The sequence below is a fragment of the Amblyomma mixtum genome, chromosome 3 (assembly GCF_055824585.1).
Source record: "Amblyomma mixtum isolate Tamu chromosome 3, ASM5582458v1, whole genome shotgun sequence".
NCBI classification, from domain to species: Eukaryota; Metazoa; Arthropoda; class Arachnida; order Ixodida; family Ixodidae; genus Amblyomma; species Amblyomma mixtum.
This window is the reverse complement of record NC_143014.1, coordinates 48,603,601-48,621,924: the sequence shown is the minus strand read 5'-3', so window position 1 is coordinate 48,621,924 and position 18,324 is coordinate 48,603,601. Positions and strand designations below refer to the sequence as shown.

General features: G+C 47.2%; 1 non-coding gene across 1 annotated transcript; it reads right to left on the bottom strand.

Moving 5' to 3' along the window:
- Positions 1-9,058: 9,058 nt before the first annotated feature.
- On the bottom strand, positions 9,059-9,131 carry TRNAR-UCG (transfer RNA arginine (anticodon UCG)). Its single transcript has one exon. It is a non-coding gene; the product is annotated as a tRNA-Arg (tRNA).
- Positions 9,132-18,324: the final 9,193 nt, after the last annotated feature.

Genomic DNA, 18,324 nt, shown 5'->3' with positions numbered 1-18,324 from the left:
AATATGCTATTTTTCAAATAAACGTAATATTGCTTCTTTTGCCACAATAATTTTTTTTGTAAAATTTTTGAAGTATATTCAACGCATGATGCGCATTCGGAGCTGTTTTTAGTTGGAAGCAGTATGCATGGATTCTAAAATGCGCTCATAGACTACCCGGGTGCAGAGCTGTTTAGCGCTGGTTTGTCTAAGTGACTGTCACTTTTGCTGGGACAATAGCACTTAACACCGTGCTCTCAATGAAAGAGGGCAAAAGAGGAATTTTTCTCAATACAGTGTGGTTTCGCCGAGTGCGTGTAGATGAAGTTGAAACCTATTGTTAGACTGATATTGGAAACAGCTCCGTGCAGCTGCATAGGACGGTGGCTCTTCTGCGAAACACTAACAAAGCAAAATGTTCACTTTGTCAGCTTTTATTTCATGACAAGAAGCTTGTGTTCAGAAGTGATGGTGATATTCCCATATTACCAGGAAATACTTCAGTTTCAAGCTGCTGGGGATTTGACTCTTGCTGGCACACTGGAATGTGCTCCCCTGAAGTGAAAATAGAAACTAAATATTTATGCCCTCATGGAAAGACGTGTTTATTTTTTTTTAAATTAATTTCTACCTATTTCTCTCTATACCCCTGTCAAGCGGGCAAGTTAAGTGCACTTACGGGGAGTGCGCTTTGGCATCCCGAGTGACACTTTGGGCTACGCGCTGCTAAACGGGAAAGCAAAGTGCAATCATAGTAAAAAATTAATTGCTACAGAAAATGAGCGGAATTTCTGAACAGGCCGATGGAAAAGAAAAAGGACTAATAATATTTGATTGCTTAACGTGATAGTGCAAATAAAGCGAGGCTCAACAGTTTTTAACGATGAAAAAAAATTTAAATAGCAGAAAAGCCAAGACCAGCCAAGGCTATCCAGAATTTCTACAACAAACAAGATGGCGGCGGGCAGCGATGTTATAGTGCCTAGAATATACTGGCTAGTGTGCTGAGCGCGGGCGGCGCGGTGGCACCCGAGGTGATGCCTGCCGCGGCGGCCGCATGGCGGCGCTGCGATGCGAGAGGGTGTAGGTTGAGCGCGCGCGTCGAGGCGAGCCGGTTTCTCGCACGCGTCGCGCCGCTGAGGGTTGGAAAGGGCTAACCAAACCAAACGCTAACCAAATGTAAGCACACGCGAGCGTAAGCGGTTGATGGAGTTACAACTAAAAAAAAAACGTTTCACAAAACACACAATTCGTTTTAATAGAATAAATGCAGCATGTTTAATCAAAGGGGAAGTGCGAGTGGGGGTAATGCTTTTTGGCCAACAGAAAGTACGAAAAAGCGCGTATTCAATTGCAGTGGCAACAGATAGACACTGTCGCAGATAGCCAGCAACAGATAGACACCGTGCAGCCTTCACCTACACAAATTAACTTGTGTGATAGAGTAGCACATTTTATATTTGCCACAGCGGCAGGATATCAAACTTACAGCTTTTGACTATATTAGTACGGAAACAGATAAACCACTACCCTATTATGAATCTATTGCAGCCTATAGTTTATATAAATTTTAAAAGTTCCAAGTAAAGAAAACTTGTTACGATTACGGCTGAACGTGTCCGTGCTTTTGGTCTTTTCGCTTAAAGCCTCAAAAACCTTCGTGTTGAGACCAAAGGCACCCTTAAATCGTTCCAGGTATTTTTGCAAGCATTTTCGCCCAGGAAAAATCATAATGTTCTGCTTCCGAAGGTGCTCGTAGAGCTTTGGGCTCCGCATCCTCATTAGCAAACACTCCACAATCCAGGCATCATCATAAGGCATGCCTCTCAGAGACTTTCGTCTTGCGGTCAGGAAACAAGCTCTCACAGCTAACTGCTGCTTCTTCGGGAGTGACTGTATTTTTGCCTCGAGTGCTTCTTCGCTCAGTGCATTGTTTTGCTCCTTCATTTGAGTCACATGCTGCTGGGCATTGACCCGGCTTTTATTTGTCTTTCTCAAAGCACGAGGAAAATTTTTTTTTTGCCACTGCAAGGATCTTTCGTCTTTTTTCTTCTGTACATGTTCTGCGAGAGCTTCCGTAAATATTTGCAGTGCAAGCATGACTCTCCTTTTCCATCGGTGGTCAGCAAGCATTTCTCTGCAAAGTACATACTTCTGTATGAAGTGTGCTTGCCTGGAACAGGAATCATGCCACATCCATTACAGAGGCCACGCAGAGCCATTTCTTTGATTAATGTCTCTGCCTCATGGCGGGCTGTAAGCACGCGCTTTTCCTTTTCTCTTCCTCGGAAGTAAATTGTGGCAATTATAGAACCGTGCTCACGCAAAGGTTTTCCAAAAGTCACCAGTCTTTCGATGAATAGTTGCGAGAAGTCACCAGCTTCGGTCTCGCAACAGACATAAGTTAAAGCGCCATTTGACGCAGCAGGCAACTTCATCCATGTCACCAGAATCAGAATTCTATCGAACGGGTGCCGAACATCACTTGGGCACGGACACTGCAGTATCGCTTCGCTATCGCACACCGGTCCTGTAGCATTGTCTGTCTGCTCGGAATCGGAACGCTTCTGGAGTTCCTCTGATGCGCCTCCACGAGCGACGCAATGAGAGTCAACCCGCGTATCATCACCGTCGACTGCAGAGCACAACTGGGGATCCACCAGCTCGACATTTCGCTTCCGTTGTTTAGGTGCCGGTCCTTGGTCGCAAATGTTTCGCACCTTCCTTTTCACCGTCTTTTTAGGCACAAGATGAGGTGGATAATTTTCGAATACTGTAGGGACAACATCGGGCTTCAGGCGTGGCTTCGCTCGGGCGAGTTCGTTCACGACGCCGTTCACTGTAATCTTAAAAAGATCTTTCTGTGCATTCGTTCTCGAAATGTTTTCCGCATACGACAGCCTTCGGTGTCAGCCTTCTGTCTGCCCACTTGATCTTATTTTTCCATTCAGCAAGCCGTGCTGGGTCCGCCGATGCAGTGAACAAAGAAACCTTTTCTTCGTTAGGCCGATAACCGCTTCGACACAGCGGAACAAAACACGTCCTCTCTTTGCAATGCCGCTTAGCCTTTAACATTTCAAGATGTTTTTGCTCACTTTTAGCGTCTTCCAGCTTCACAATCCAAGAGATGATGCCTGTCAAACATTGAGTTCACACGAGCAATCGCGCGACGCTGAGGTATCGGCGCGACAGCAGACGACGGGAGTTCGCCGGCTTTCGCGCACCCTCCCGACCGGCAGCGCCCCTTGCGGCCTCTCCGCGCAGGCATCGCGGCTGGGGCCTCGCCCTCCCGCACGAAACGCGCGCTCTGCGCACACTAGCCAGTATATTCTAGGCACTATAGCGATGTTGCATCTGATCACGTTTACTTCTTTTGTTGCTTCGGTTGTAGCTATAACCAACGAACTTTTTTCTGAAAACAGTTTATAACACGTAAAATAAAGTTGTAATTACTTTTTATGCATTATAAATTTTGTACCATTGGAACCGCTGGCGTCGAGGCTACGCACTCGGCCAGCGAAGTATGGTCCGTGAACGCACTCCTGGCGGAGCCCACTTTCCGCGAGTGACACTCCACTTGCGTCGTTTAGATGCGGCAAAGTGTACTTACAGCAAAGTACACTTTCCGTAAGTGCACTTAACTTGCCCGCTTGACAGGGGTATTACTTACGCTCCGCGTCGCTACTGTGACTCCTCCTTCTATGGCGGCTATCGCAACTGGTCTTGCGGCCAGCAGCAGCAAAACCAGGTTGTTTTAACCATTGGTTCCACCTGCGTGTGTGTGTGTGCGTGATCGTGTGTGCGCTCGTGTGTGTGTGTTTACCGTCCCTAAGCAACTCAGGCTATGAGGGACGCCGTAGTGAAGGGCTCCGGAAATTTCGACCACCTGGGGTTCTTTAACGTGCAATGATATCGCTCAGCGCACAGGCATCTAGAATTTCTCCTCCAAAGAAATTCAACCGCCGCGGCCGGGATCGAACCCGCGTCTTTCGGGTCAGCAGCCGAGCACCATAACCACTGAGCCACCGCGGCGGCGTATGTGTGTGTGTGCAACGTTACTAGAACCAAGTGAGTTTCACAGCGGTGCCAGAGAGCTGTCCCAAGTGGCGGTCGCGCGAACTAGTGGCGCTGCGATCGAGTCTTGCTCCCTCGTAACCTCGTCGCCGCTCTGTGCGGCTCGCTGCCCTGCTGCGCCCTTTTTAAGGTGCACTCGCGACAGCCGCTTTGTGTTGTCCGCTTCTCAGTAAATTTTAAGGCGAAAGCCTTTAATGCCTCATACTGTCGTTTGCAGCCGTGTCGGCAGATGTGTCCGTGTTTCGGCGTCACTACTTAAAAAGCTGTGTCGAGGCTGAGCATCGAACCAGGGCCTTTGGCATTTGAAGTCATTAACTACTCATTTGGCATTTGAACCAGTCATTAACTCGTGACTAGTTAGTCATGATTGTTTAATGACTAACTAGTGATGATTAACCAGTCATGACTGGTTAGTCATTCGTTAGTCATTAATCACTCATCAGTAGTTAGTCATGATTGGTTAGTCGTGACTAGCTAGTCATTAACCAGGCATGTCTAGTTCATCATTAACCAATGATGACTAGTTAGTCATCAACTGACTTATTAGTTGATGACTAACTAGTCATCAACTAATAAGTCAAACTAGCTAGTCATTAACCAGTCATCAATTAACTAGTCATGACTAGTTAGTCATTAACCAATCATGACTAGTTAGTCATCAACAAATTAGTCATGACTTAAATAGCCATGACTAATTAGTCATTAACCGATCATGACTAGTTAGTCATCAACCAATCAGTGATGACTACCTAGTTCATTGACCAGTCATCAATCAACTAGTCATGGCTAGTTAGTCATTAACCAATCATGACTATTTAGTCATTAACTAATAAGTCAAATTAGCTAGTCATTAACCAGTCAACAATTAACTAGTCATGACTAGTTAGTCATTAACCAATTATGAGTAGTTAGTCATCAACTAATTAGTCATGACCTAAATAGTCCTGACCTATTAGTCATTAACCAATCATGACTAGTTAGTCGTCAACTAATTAGTCATGACTAGCTAGTCATTGACCAGTCATCAATTAACTATTCATGGCTAGTTAGTCATTAACCAATCATGGCTTGTTAGTCATTAACCAATATTGACTAGATAGTCATGAATTAATCATGACAAGTTAGTCAATAATCAATCATGACTAGTAAGTCAATAACCAATCATGACTAGTAAGTCATGACTAGCTAGCCACTAACCACTCATGGTTAGTCATGACTGGTTAGTCATTACTAACCATGACTAATTAGTGATTAGTCATGACTGGTTAGTCATTAAGCAGTCATGATAAATTAGTCATTAAGTAGTCATGACTAGTTATGATTGGTCAATGAATGGTTAGTCATGAGTAGTCAGTCATTAAGCAGGCATGACTAGTTATTATTGCTTAATGACTGCTTAGTCATGACTGGTTTGTCATTGCTGGTTAGTCACGACTAGCTAGTCATTAACCAGACGTGACTAGTTCATCATTAACGAATCATGACTAGTTAGTCATCAACTAATCAGTCATGACTAGCTAGTCATTAACCAGCCATCAATTAACTAGTCATTGCTAGTTAGTCATTAACCAATCATGACTAGTTAGTAACCAATCATGACTAGTAAGGCATGGGTCATGACCCAATTAGTCATGGCTAGCCAAACCAAGTCACCCCATTGCCTCCTCGCAAAATAACGTTGGTTCTGCCGCCTCGTGTGTGCCAACAGCCGTGCCGCCAAAGTTGCGTGGAAAGGCTTTTGTCTCGCGCACTTTAGATCCTCAAAGCGGCGCCTGAATTTTTTGTTTGTATGTTGTAACATCGGGCCTCTTCATGCTGACCTGTTTTGCACCGGGGTGCAATAGCGGGTATCGCAACGATGACACGACGGACAGTCATTTCTTCGGGCCACCGATATACTGCTGAGCCACCACCGCTGCCACGTGCAGACAGAAGAGAGTTGAAAGCAATACATGGTAAATGAAAGGAAAAAGATTGTTGCTAGCTCCGGCATCTGCCATCGCTGCTGAAAGCGCCTCAGCTGGTTCAACAGAAATAAAGGATAGCAGGCAGTGTGTAGGAGTGAAATGAAAGAGGTGAGAGGATTGTAGAAAGGACAGGGGGAGAGTTACAATGGTAATAAAACTATTTACATATTAACATAACAGCAACAGAGATAGAAAAGACGCGCGTCGCAGTAACCGCGTCCGCCGAAGCCAACGTTTCTAGTAAAGACAGTTGGCAAACTGCGCCGGCGAGCCAGGGAGCAGAGCGGCCCCACGCGATCACCGTCTAGGCGGTGGCGCTGCGGTCGCTTTAGGATGAGCGCGTCGTCTGCTACTCCCAGCTCAACGTTTTTATATAATATTATCAACATAAACTACGAGGAGGCAAGCGGTACGTCATGTTTCTCTAAACCGTGGAAAGAAGGGCTTTCAGTTTTTTCCGATATTTACAGCCAGAGGCTCAACCTCGAGCATCCCGCCCTGACGTACCCCAGACGTAGAGCGCACGCGGACTTCGCAATTCGTAGATGAGCGCGGCTAAAAGCAGCCGCCCCCTGCGCAGACGATGCGAGGCGCGAGCTAACACTAATCATTCGCGCAGCAAACTGTGACCAAGCGGAGCCAATGGGCGCCGCGGCGGTGAAGAGAAATCGTGGCCTCTGAGATCAAGCGCGGTGTTAAAGTACCGATGCTTGAGCTGGTTACGGAGGCACGGAGGCCATGGAAGAACAAACGCGGTACTCCTACCAGCCGAAAGATGGCGCTCGTATCTCTTTGAGATGAAATCGGCGACAGAAAGGGGCCGCATACCCGGAGCATGTTTTCCAACTGTCTTTACCTAGAAACGTTGGCCGAAGCGGCGACGCTGGTTGCTGGCCCTGCTGCGCCCTTTGTAAAGCGCGCTTGCGACAGCCGCTTTGTGTCGTCTGCTTCTTAGTTAATTTTTGTTTGTATTTTGTGACATCGGACCTGTTCATGCCGACCTGCTTTTCACCGGGGTGCAATAGCGGGTATCGCAACGATGACTCAACGGACCGTCATTGCTTCGGGCCGCCAAAAGACCACATCGAGTTTAAAAGATGGGAGCGTGCACTTCACAGAAAGGATCGCAAACTGACTTCGAAATGCAAAGTTCGTGATCTCCATTTCGAAGAAGAAGACCTTCTAGAGCACTATCCCCATGTAGTGCAAGGTACGGAAGTGCTTTTGGAGACAGGGAAATGGATGCTGGCACCAGGCTCTCTTCCGAAGCTGTTTCCTTTATTCCAGGCGCATATTTCAAAGCCAAAATGCACTACGCCGAAGAGAAAGCCTCCAATGGATCGCGGTGCCCAGTGTGTCGCGACAGCAGTGCCACGAGGTAACTTAGAGAATTCCGAGATCGCAAAAGTGCATTCCGAAATGCCCAGCTGCGCTGCACAAAGTGACAGTCTGGAGTCCGCAGCATTACCGACAACGCAGTGGATATTCGATTATTCACTACGTTCCCTCCTAAAGTAGAGTGCACCCACGCACTGAAACTTTGTCTGACCTCTTTACATTATAGGAACTATGCACTGGGGTACGCGCTAGAAAACACAAGCCATTGAGCAAAGCAAGAAACAATGCTCGCGAGCGTGTTGCCAGCATTTTTGCACTTTTTTCACGATATTAAAAGCCTAATTTCGCATCACACAAACGTGTTCTCGAAGATAACACGCAGCTTCGAAGGAAAAGCGGCCGCAATTGAAGTATTATTTTACTGCAGCCATGTAGAGCGCAAACGCAGCTCGCCAAAACCTCATAAGTGCCGGCCGCTCCTCGCTTCAGCGCTGCCTGTAGCCGACGACGCGCCCGGCAGGGAGCAAGGCTCGACTACACCGCCGTTAGTTCTCGTGACCGCCGCTTGGGACACTCTCCTCCGCTGGGCGGTATGGGGAGCTGTGAAACTGAGTTGGTTCTAGTAACTGTGTGTGTGTGTGTGTGTGTGTGTGTGTGTGTGTGTGTGTGTGTGTGTGAGTGAGTGAGTGAGTGAGTGAGTGAGTGAGTGTGTGTGTGTGTGTGTGTGTGTGTGTGTGTGGGTGTGTGTGTGTGTGTGTGTGTGTGTGTGTGTGTGTGTGTGTGTGTGTGTGTGTGTGTGTGTGTGTGTGGAGGCACGCTCAGCCGACGATTTCTGACGGTGCCCCGGGCGTGCTCAGTGCTGCTGCATTCTCCATGAAGGCTGCCCACATCATGCCCCTCAGTAGGGTTTTTGGGTTTAAAAGCGTGAATGTTTACACTCAAGTACGTCACTCAAGTACGTCAAGTACCTCTATGCTCTTCAGTGTTCTGACGCGTTGCCTGCTCGTGCGTGCCGCTTTGATGCGCAACACAGTCGCGTCCAGTGTGACCTGCAATGCAACAGTGGCTACCGTGTGGCCGAGAAGTAACTGGAAGCCGTAGCGTTTTGAACGCCACAGAGTGTCCTTGTCTGTAAAGATTCAGCGGATTGTATTGCCTCTTTCAAAAGTGTGACTGCATAAATTTCATTATTTGCCTTTTGTTTCTGTTTTGGTTTGTGTTTCCTTTCCCAATCCTGATTGCATTCCAGGATGAGGAAGGCTCGGACTTGAGCTGAAAAATAAAAGTCATCTCTCTCTCTCTCTCCAGGATGAGTCTGCAGTATGGTATAGCCACGGCGAAGGCCGGGTATTCACTGTCAAGGGTTCGTGTCCGACAGAAATACTCTAAGACAGCAATACTTCCAAAGCAGCAATGATGGTTCACGTGCCCACACAAATAAGATGGTATGTTGGCCGCTGTCGCGTTGCACACAGTGGAAAGATTGGTTTTTGAGGAAAGGAAATGGCGCAGGAATTGTCTCACTTCTCGTTGGACACCCCAACCACGCCGTAAAGGAAAAAAGAGGTGCAGTTGTGGAGGGTTCCGGAATAACTTCGACCACCTGGCCATCTAGGTTACATTTTGGTTGTCGCAGGAACGATATATCTTGTATGTTAAACCGTTCGCAATATGGTGGCCAAGAAGGGAAAAATTAAAAAAGAGCCTGCCAGGACTCGAACCTGAAATCTTCTGATCCGAAGTCAGACGCGTTATCCGTTGCGCCACAGGCCCACAGAGACCTCCGGGTTCATCTATTTTATTTATTAATACAGGGGAAGAGTGTAACCAAAGATTAACTACCACGTTCCTTTTTTTTTTGTCAGTGTGTTGTTCTATATGTTCGTTTGTTGTTGTTTTATAAACGTTGGAAATAAACGCTGGAATAACTTTTCCTGACCTTCAGTAAACATTTAAACTTTGAAACATTAAACCACGCAGTTAATAAGACGTTGCAGCCTGGGGCTACAAAGCGACACGAAATACAACAGAGCACAATTAATACGTGCTACATAAAAATTCCCCTTGAAACGGACAGCATCGACTCCAAGATTAAACAGCCTACAGTGAAGGGTGCCTTAATTGATCACGGCGGATGGGTGACATTTAGAGTTTTCTCGTGACAATTCGGGACTGTACATGCGCTCTATGGCAATCACAATCTCTAAGGCATAAGTAAAGCAGGGCGAATGAAGAAGCTCGAAGTAGAAACGAAGAAGGGACGCCTTCGGGCACCTTCATTCGCGCTGCCGAACTTACGTCAGAATGGACCATCTATCCCAGCAAAAAGTTCTACTTGAATACCGTCTCATGAAACAGAAAAGTTCTGCTAATAGGAAAACCTCACTAGGTGCCAAACACAGAAATATTCCGAGATACGTCAAGGCTTAGAAATAATGCAACGTTCCTTTATCGCTATGGTTTTACATTATACTAACATTAGTTTTATTCGAAGCTTTACCTGCCCAGCCATCGATGTCGACTGCAGTCGATTTTGGAGACTGTAAAGCAAATTGAACCTTTCAAGGAAATCATAACTTTTTACCACACATATAAAAACACGTCGTATACTATACCGCAAACCTTGTTTCAAAAAAGAAAAAGTTGTTTTTCTTTGTCAGCTTATAACTCTGGCCACCACTCTTCTAACTTCGAAAATCTGCACACAATGTGCCTCACACACACACACACATATAGAATCATAATCTACGCGTCGCCAAATTTGCGTCATCATTTTAAATGACGTTAAGTAATAATGGACTCCTAAAAGGTGTTAAAAAAAGTCATTTAGCATAGAAGTCTGGCCACTATGCACTTTTAAAGCTCGAAAATCTAGACACAATGTGCGTATTGCATAAACTCAAAATTATAACGTACGCGTTGCCAATTTTAAGACATCATTTCTATTGCCGTGAAGTAATATTTGGTTCTTAAAGAATATTGTTTTGAAATAAATTACTAATTTACTTTCGAAATCTGGCCACAGTGTTTTTCACGAGAGTCTGGCAACAATATGCTATTTTTCAAATAAACGTAATATTGCTTCTTTTGCCACAATAATTTTTTTGTAAAATTTTTGAAGTATATTCAACGCATGATGCGCATTCGGAGCTGTTTTTAGTTGGAAGCAGTATGCATGGATTCGAAAATGCGCTCATAGATTACCCGGGTGCAGAGCTGTTTAGCGCTGGTTTGTCTCAGTGACTGTCAGTTTTGCTGGGACAATAGCACTTAACACCGTGCTCTCAATGAAAGAGGGGAAAAGAGGCATTTTTCTCAATACAGTGTGGTTTCGCCGAGTGCGTGTAGATGAAGTTGAAACCTATTGTTAGACTGATATTAAAAAACAGCTCCGTGCAGCTGCATAGGACGGTGGCTCTTCTGCGAAACACTAACAAAGCAAAATGTTCACTTTGTCAGCTTTTATTTCATGACCAGAAGCTTGTGTTCAGATGTATTTGATGGTGATATTTCCATATTACCAGGAAATACTTCACTTTCAAGCTGCTGGGGATTTGACTCTTACTGGCACACTGGAATGTGCGCCCCTGAAGTGAAAATAGAAACTAAATATTTATGCCCTCATGGAAAGACGTGTTGATTTTTATTAAATTAATTTCTACCTATTTCTCTCTATACCCCTGTCAAGCGGGCAAGTTAAGTGCACTTACGGGGAGTGCGCTTTGGCATCCCGAGTGACACTTTGGGCTACGCGGTGCTAAACGGGAAAGCAAAGTGCACTCATAGTAAAAAAATAATTGCTACAGAAAATGAGCGGAATTTCTGAACAGGCCGATGGAAAAGAAAAAGGACTAATAATATTTGATTGCTTAACGTGATAGTGCAAATAAAGCGAGGCTCAACAGTTTTTAACGATGAAAAAAAATTTAAATAGCAGAAAAGCCAAGACCAGCCAAGGCTATCCAGAATTTCGACAACAAACAAGATGGCGGCGGGCAGCGATGTTGCCATGGAGGAAGAAAACTAGGAGGGACCATGACGTAACAATCTTGAAGCCTAGTCATAAAAAATATAATGGAAAGCATCATGGGAAATAGGCCCTCACGTGACACGGCAGTGGTAGCTCTTAGCTGGATTTCGGTTTCGGTTTCGCTCTCTCGCTGTACGAGCAACTACGCGACCATCTGCTTGCGTTCACTGACGGCTCCGTGGTGAGCGCAAACTGCTCGCTCGCCGCAGCGGCCACCATCCCCGAGCGACGCGTGCGCTGACTGCGGCGCAGTGGAGACACTTGGAGCACATGCTCCTTCGCTGTGCCGCTTCTGCAGTGCCGCGTCGCGAGATTCTCGCGGCCTGCAGGGCGCTGGGAATCATCCCGGACAGTCTCGAAGCGCTCCTGTGGCCGCGCGGCACTGCGCGCTCCCGTGATATTCTAGCCTCTATACCCGTGACAGAACAGTGGTGAGCCTCTGTGCGTTCATCGAACAGGCGGGCTTGACTTCCCGCTCGCTCTTCGCCAGGTAGTGCACGCGTGACACGAATGCTCCGTGGGTGCTACCTCCGACGGTATACGCGGCCGGGCGCCCCACCCCGGCCGCTAGTGCAGTATGCCGCGCGCGCGATTAGTCCGAGACAGGACGCTACGAGCGCGCGGCTATGTATACATACAGTTTACTTCTTTTTGTAAGTGATTGTGCGCAGTGGCCGGGAGACCCCGCGCTGGGGCAGACGTAAAGCCGCCGGCACTCTCTCTCGACAGCGAGAGAGAGAGAAATACTTCACTGCTGAATTTCACGTCGGAACCGCCTATGTGCGCGCGCGTATTCGGCACGACTTGTGCCTTGAGAATAGCGGAGAACGGAGGGCCCATGGGCGGGCCGAAGTCCGCCTGCCCGAGAAATAGAATCTTGCGCAGCGCGCCGGAGCGCTCGTTCAACACGTCCGTCCGCCGTGAGCGCTCTGGAAGCCGCTGCGCCCTTTTTTAGAGGCTCGTTTCTTCGCCTACTCTCGAGTTCTCCGCTCATAGCATGCGCTGAAATAAACGCTCCGTATGTGTGTATAACGACGAAAGGAATTCCTCTCCATTCTCTTTATGAACCACAGTTGAACAGTGACGAGGTCGCGGCTGCACCCTTTGATGAAAAGTTTACCCGCAGTTTTCTACAGTGCACCCAAAAACTCGAGTGTAATCAAAGAGACGCGGAGCCTTCAGACAACCTCGAGCTCGGTACGCATTCCGCCAAAGCGCTGCGCTGCGCTACTTCGGAGCACGGACGTTCACTAAAAAGCACCGCTGGCTGGCAGTCTGGTAACTGTGGAGGAGGGCCTATTTCCCATGAGTCAGTGCGCAAAAGGGCCCTCGGCAGCGGCGTCAGAGGAGGATGGCTTGCAGAGGCTGAGCGCACTCCCTCCTAGTTTTTTTACCTCCATGGATGTTGCATCTGATCACGTTTACTTGTTTTGTTGCTTCGGTTGTACCTATAACCAACGAACTTTTTTCTGAAAACAGTTTATAACACGTAAAATAAAGTTGTAAGTACTTTTTATGCATTATAAATTTTGTACCATTGGAACCGCTGGCGTCGAGGCTGCGCACTCGGCCAGCAAAGTATGGTCCGTAAACGCACTCCTGGCGGAGCGCACTTTCCGCTAGTGACACTCCACTCGCGTCGTTTAGATGCGGCAAAGTGTACTTACAGCAAAGTACACTTTCCGTAAGTGCACTTAACTTGCCCGCTTGACAGGGGTATTAACTTACGCTCCGCGTCGCTACTGTGACTCCTCCTTCTATGGCGGCTATCGCAACTGGTCTCTCGGCCAGCAGCAGCAAAACCAGGTTGTTTTAACCATTGGTTCCACCTGCGTGTGTGTGTGTGTGCGTGATCGTGTGTGCGCTCGTGTGTGTGTTTACCGTCCCTAAGCAACTCAGGCTATGAGGGACGCCGTAGTGAAGGGCTCCGGAAATTTCGAACCTGGGGTCCTTTAACGTGCAATGATATCGCTCAGCGCACGGGCATCTAGAATTTCTCCTCCAAAGAAATTCAACCGCCGCGGCCGGGATCGAACCCGCGTCTTTCGGGTCAGCAGCCGAGCACCATAACCACTGAGCCACCGCGGCGGCGTATGTGTGTGTGTGCAACGTTACTAGAACCAAGTCAGTTTCACAGCGGTGCCCAGAGAGCTGTCCCAAGTGGCGGTCGCGCGAACTAGTGGCGCTGCGATCGAGTCTTGCTTCCTCGTACCCTCGTCGCCGCTCTGTGCGGCTCGCTGCCCTGCTGCGCCCTTTTTAAGGTGCACTCGCGACAACCGCTTTGTGTTGTCCGCTTCTCAGTTAATTTTAAGGCGAAAGCCTTTAATGCCTCATACTGTCGTTTGCAGCCGTGTCGGCAGATGTGTCCGTGTTTCGGCGTCACTACTTAAAAAGCTGTGTCGAGGCTGAGCATCGAACCAGGGCCCTTGGCATTTGAAGTCATTAACTATTCATTTGGCATTTGAACCAGTCATTAACTCATGACTAGTTAGTCATGATTGTTTAATGACTAACTAGTGATGATTAACTCAAGACTAGTTAGTCATGATTGTTTAATGACTAACTAGTGATGATTAACCAGTCATGACTGGTTAGTCATTCGTTAGTCATTAATCACTCATCAGTAGTTAGTCATGATTGGTTAGTTGTGACTAGCTAGTCATTAACCAGACATGTCTAGTTCATCATTAACCAATGATGACTAGTTAGTCATCAACTAATAAGTCAAACTAGCTAGTCATTAAGTAGTGATCAATTAACTAGTCATGACTAGTTAGTCATTAAGCAATCATGACTGGTTAGTCATCAACTAATTAGTCATGACTTAAATAGCCTTGACTAATTAGTCATTAACCGATCATGACTAGTTAGTCATCAACCAATTAGTGATGACTACCTAGTTCATTGACCAGTCATCAATTAACTAGTCATGGCTAGTTAGTCATTAACCAATCATAACTAGTTAGTCATTAACTAATAAGTCAAATTAGCTAGTCATTGACCAGTCACAATTAACTATTCATGGCTAGTTAGTCATTAACCAATCATGGCTAGTTATTAACAAATCATGACTAGTTAGTCATTAACTAATCATGACAAGTTAGTCAATAATCAATCATGAGTAGTCAGTCAATAACCAATCATGACTAGTAAGTCATGACTAGCTAGCCACTAACCACTCATGGTTAGTCATGACTGGTTAGTCATTACTAACCATGACTAATTACTGATTAGTCATGACTGGTTAGTCACTAAGCAGTCATGATAAATTAGTCATTAAGTAGTCATGACTAGTTATGATTGGTCAATGAATGGTTAGTCATGAGTAGTCAGTAATTAAGCAGACATGACTAGTTATTATTGCTTAATGACTGCTTAGTCATGACTAGTCATGACTGGTTTGTCATTGCTGGTTAGTCACGACTAGGTAGTCATTAACCAGACATGACTAGTTCATCATTAACGAATCATGACTAGTTAGTCATCAACTAATTACTCATGACTAGCTAGTCATTAACCAGCCATCAATTGACTAGTCATGGCCAGTTAGTCATTAACCAATCATGACTAGTTAGTAACCAATCATGACTAGTAAGGCATGGGTCATGACCCAATTAGTCATGGCTAGCCAAACCAAGTCACCCCATTGCCTCCTCGCAAAATAACGTTGGTTCTGCCGCCTCGTGTGTGCCAACAGCCGTGCGGCCAAAGTTGCGTGGAAAGGCTTTCGTCTCGCGCACTTTAGATCCTCAAAGCGGCGCCTGAATTTTTTGTTTGTATGTTGTAACATCGGGCCTCTTCATGCTGACCTGTCTTGCACCGGGGTGCAATAGCGGGTATCGCAACGATGACACGACGGACAGTCATTTCTTCGGGCCACCGATATACAGCTGAGCCACCACCGCTGCCACGTGCAGACAGAAGAGAGTTGAAAGCAATACATGGTAAATGAAAGGAAAAAGATTGTTGCTAGCTCCGGCATCTGCCATCGCTGCTGAAAGCACCTCAGATGGTTCAACAGAAATAAAGGATAGCAGGCAGTGTGTAGGAGTGAAATGAAAGAGGTGAGAGGATTGTAGAAAGGACAGGGGGAGAGGTACAATGGTAATAAATCTATTTACATATTAACGTAACAGCAACAGAGATAGAAAAGACGAGCGTCGCAGTAACCGCGTCCGCCGAAGCCAACGTTTCTAGTAAAGACAGTTGGTAAACTGCGCCGGCGAGCCAGGAAGCAGAGCGGCCCCACGCGATCACCGTCTAGGCGGTGGCGCTGCGGTCGCTTTAGGATGAGCGCGTCGTCTGCTACTCCCAGCTCAACGTTTTTATATAATATTATCAACATAAACTACGAGGAGGCAAGCGGTACGTCATGTTTCTCTAAACCGCGGAAAGAAGGGCTTCCAGTTTTTTCCGATATTTACAGCCAGAGGCTCAACCTCGAGCATCCTGCCCTGACGTACCCCAGACGTAGAGCGCACGCGGACTTCGCAATTCGTAGATGAGCGCGGCTAGAAGCAGCCGCCCCCTGCGCAGACGATGCGAGGCGCGAGCTAACAGTAATCATTCGGGCAGCAAACTGTGACCAAGCGGAGCCAATGGGCGCCGCGGCGGTGAAGAGAAATCGTGGCCTCTGAGATAAAGCGCGGTGTTAAAGTAGCGATGCTTGATCTGGTTACGGAGGCACGGAGGCCATGGAAGAACAAACGCGGTACTCCTACCAGCCGAAAGATGGCGCTCGTATCTCTTTGAGATGAAATCGGCGACAGAAAGGGGCCGCATACCAGGAGCATGTTTTCCAACTGTCTTTATCTAGAAACGTTGGCCGAAGCGGAGACGCTGGTTTCTGCCCTGCTGCGCCCTTTGTAAAGCGCGCTTGCGACAGCCGCTTTGTGTCGTCTGCTTCTTAGTTAATTTTTGTATTTTTGTTTGTATTTTGTGACATCGGACCTGTTCATGCCGACCTGCTTTTCTCCGGGGTGCAATAGCGGGTATCGCAACGATGACTCAACGGACCGTCATTGCTTCGGGCCGCCAAAAGACCACATCGAGTTTAAAAGATGGAAGCGTGCACTTCACAGAAAGGATCGCAAACTGACTTCGAAATGCAAAGTTTGTGATCTCCATTTCGAAGAAGAAGACCTTCTAAAGGACTATCCCCATGTAGTGCAAGGTACGGAAGTGCTTTTGGAGACAGGGAAATGGATGCTGGCACCAGGCTCTCTTCCGAAGCTGTTTCCTTTATTCCAGGCGCATATTTCAAAGCCAAAATGCACTACGCCGAAGAGAAAGCCTCCAATGGATCGCGGTGCCCAGTGTGTCGCAACAGCAGTGCCACGAGGTAACTTAGAGAATTCCGAGATCGCAAAAGTGCATTCCGAAATGCCCAGCTGCGCTCCACAAAGTGACAGTCTGGAGTCCGCAGCATTACCGACAACGCAGTGGATATTCGAATATTCACTACGTTCCCTCCTAAAGTAGAGTGCACCCACGCACTGAAACTTTGTCTGACCTCTTTACATTATAGGAACTAGGCACTCGGGTACGCGCTAGAAAACACAAGCCATTGAGCAAAGCAAGAAACAATGCTCGCGAGCGTGTTGCCAGAATTTTTGGACTTTTTTCACAATAATAAAAGCCTAATTTCGCATCACACAAACGTGTTCTCCAAGATAACACGCAGCTTCGAAGGAAAAGCTGCCGCAATTGAAGTATTATTTTACTGCAGCCATGTAGAGCGCAAACGCAGCTCGCCAAAACCTCATAAGTGCCGGCCGCTCCTCGCTTCAGCGCTGCCTGTAGCCGACGACGCGCCCGGCAGGGAGCAAGGCTCGACTACACCGCCGTTAGTTCTCGTGACCGCCGCTTGGGACACTCTCCTCCGCTGGGCGGTATGGGGAGCTGTGAAACTGAGTTGGTTCTAGTAACTGTCTGTGTGTGTGCATGCGTGCGTGCGTGTGTGTTGTGTATGTGCGTGTGCGTCTGTGTGTGTGTGTGAGTGTGAGTGTGTGTGTGTGTGTGTGTGTGTGTGTGTGTGTGTGTGGAGGCATGCTCCGCCGAGGATTTCTGACGGTGCCCCGGGCGTTCTCAGTGCTGCTGCATTCTCCAGGAAGGCTGCCCACATCATGCCCCTCAGTAGGGTTTTTGGGTTTAAAAGCGTGAATGTTTACACTCAAGTACGTCACTCAAGTACGTCAAGTACCTCTATGCTCTTCAGTGTTCTGACGCGTTGCCTGCTCGCGCGTGCCGCTTTGATGCGCAACACAGTCGCGTCCAGTGTGACCTGCAATGCAACAGTGGCTACCGCGTGGCCGAGAAGTAACTGGAAGCCGTAGCGTTTTGAACGCCACAGAGTGTCGTTGTCTGTAAAGATGCAGCGGATTTTATTGCCTTTTTGAAAAGTGTGACTGCATAAATTTCATTATTTGCCTTTTGTTTCTGTTTTGGTTTGTGTTTCCTTTCCCAATCCTGCTTGGATTCCAGGATGAGGAAGGCTCGGACTTGAGCTGAAAAATAAAAGTCATCTCTCTCTCTCTCTCTCTCCAGGATGAGTCTGCAGTATGGTATAGCCACGGCGAAGGCCGGGTATTCACTGTCAAGGGTTCGTGTCCGACAGAAATACTCTAAGACAGCAATACTTCCAAAGCAGCAATGATGGTTCACGTGCCCACACAAATAAGATGGTATGTTGGCCGCTGTCGCGTTGCACACAGTGGAAAGATTGGTTTTTGAGGAAAGGAAATGGCGCAGGAATTGTCTCACTTCTCGTTGGACACCCCAACCACGCCGTAAAGGAAAAAAGAGGTGCAGTTGTGGAGAGTTCCGGAATAACTTCGACCACCTGGCCATCTAGGTTACATTTTGGTTGTCGCAGGAACGATATATCTTGTATGTTAAACCGTTCGCAATATGGTGGCCAAGAAGGGAAAAATTAAA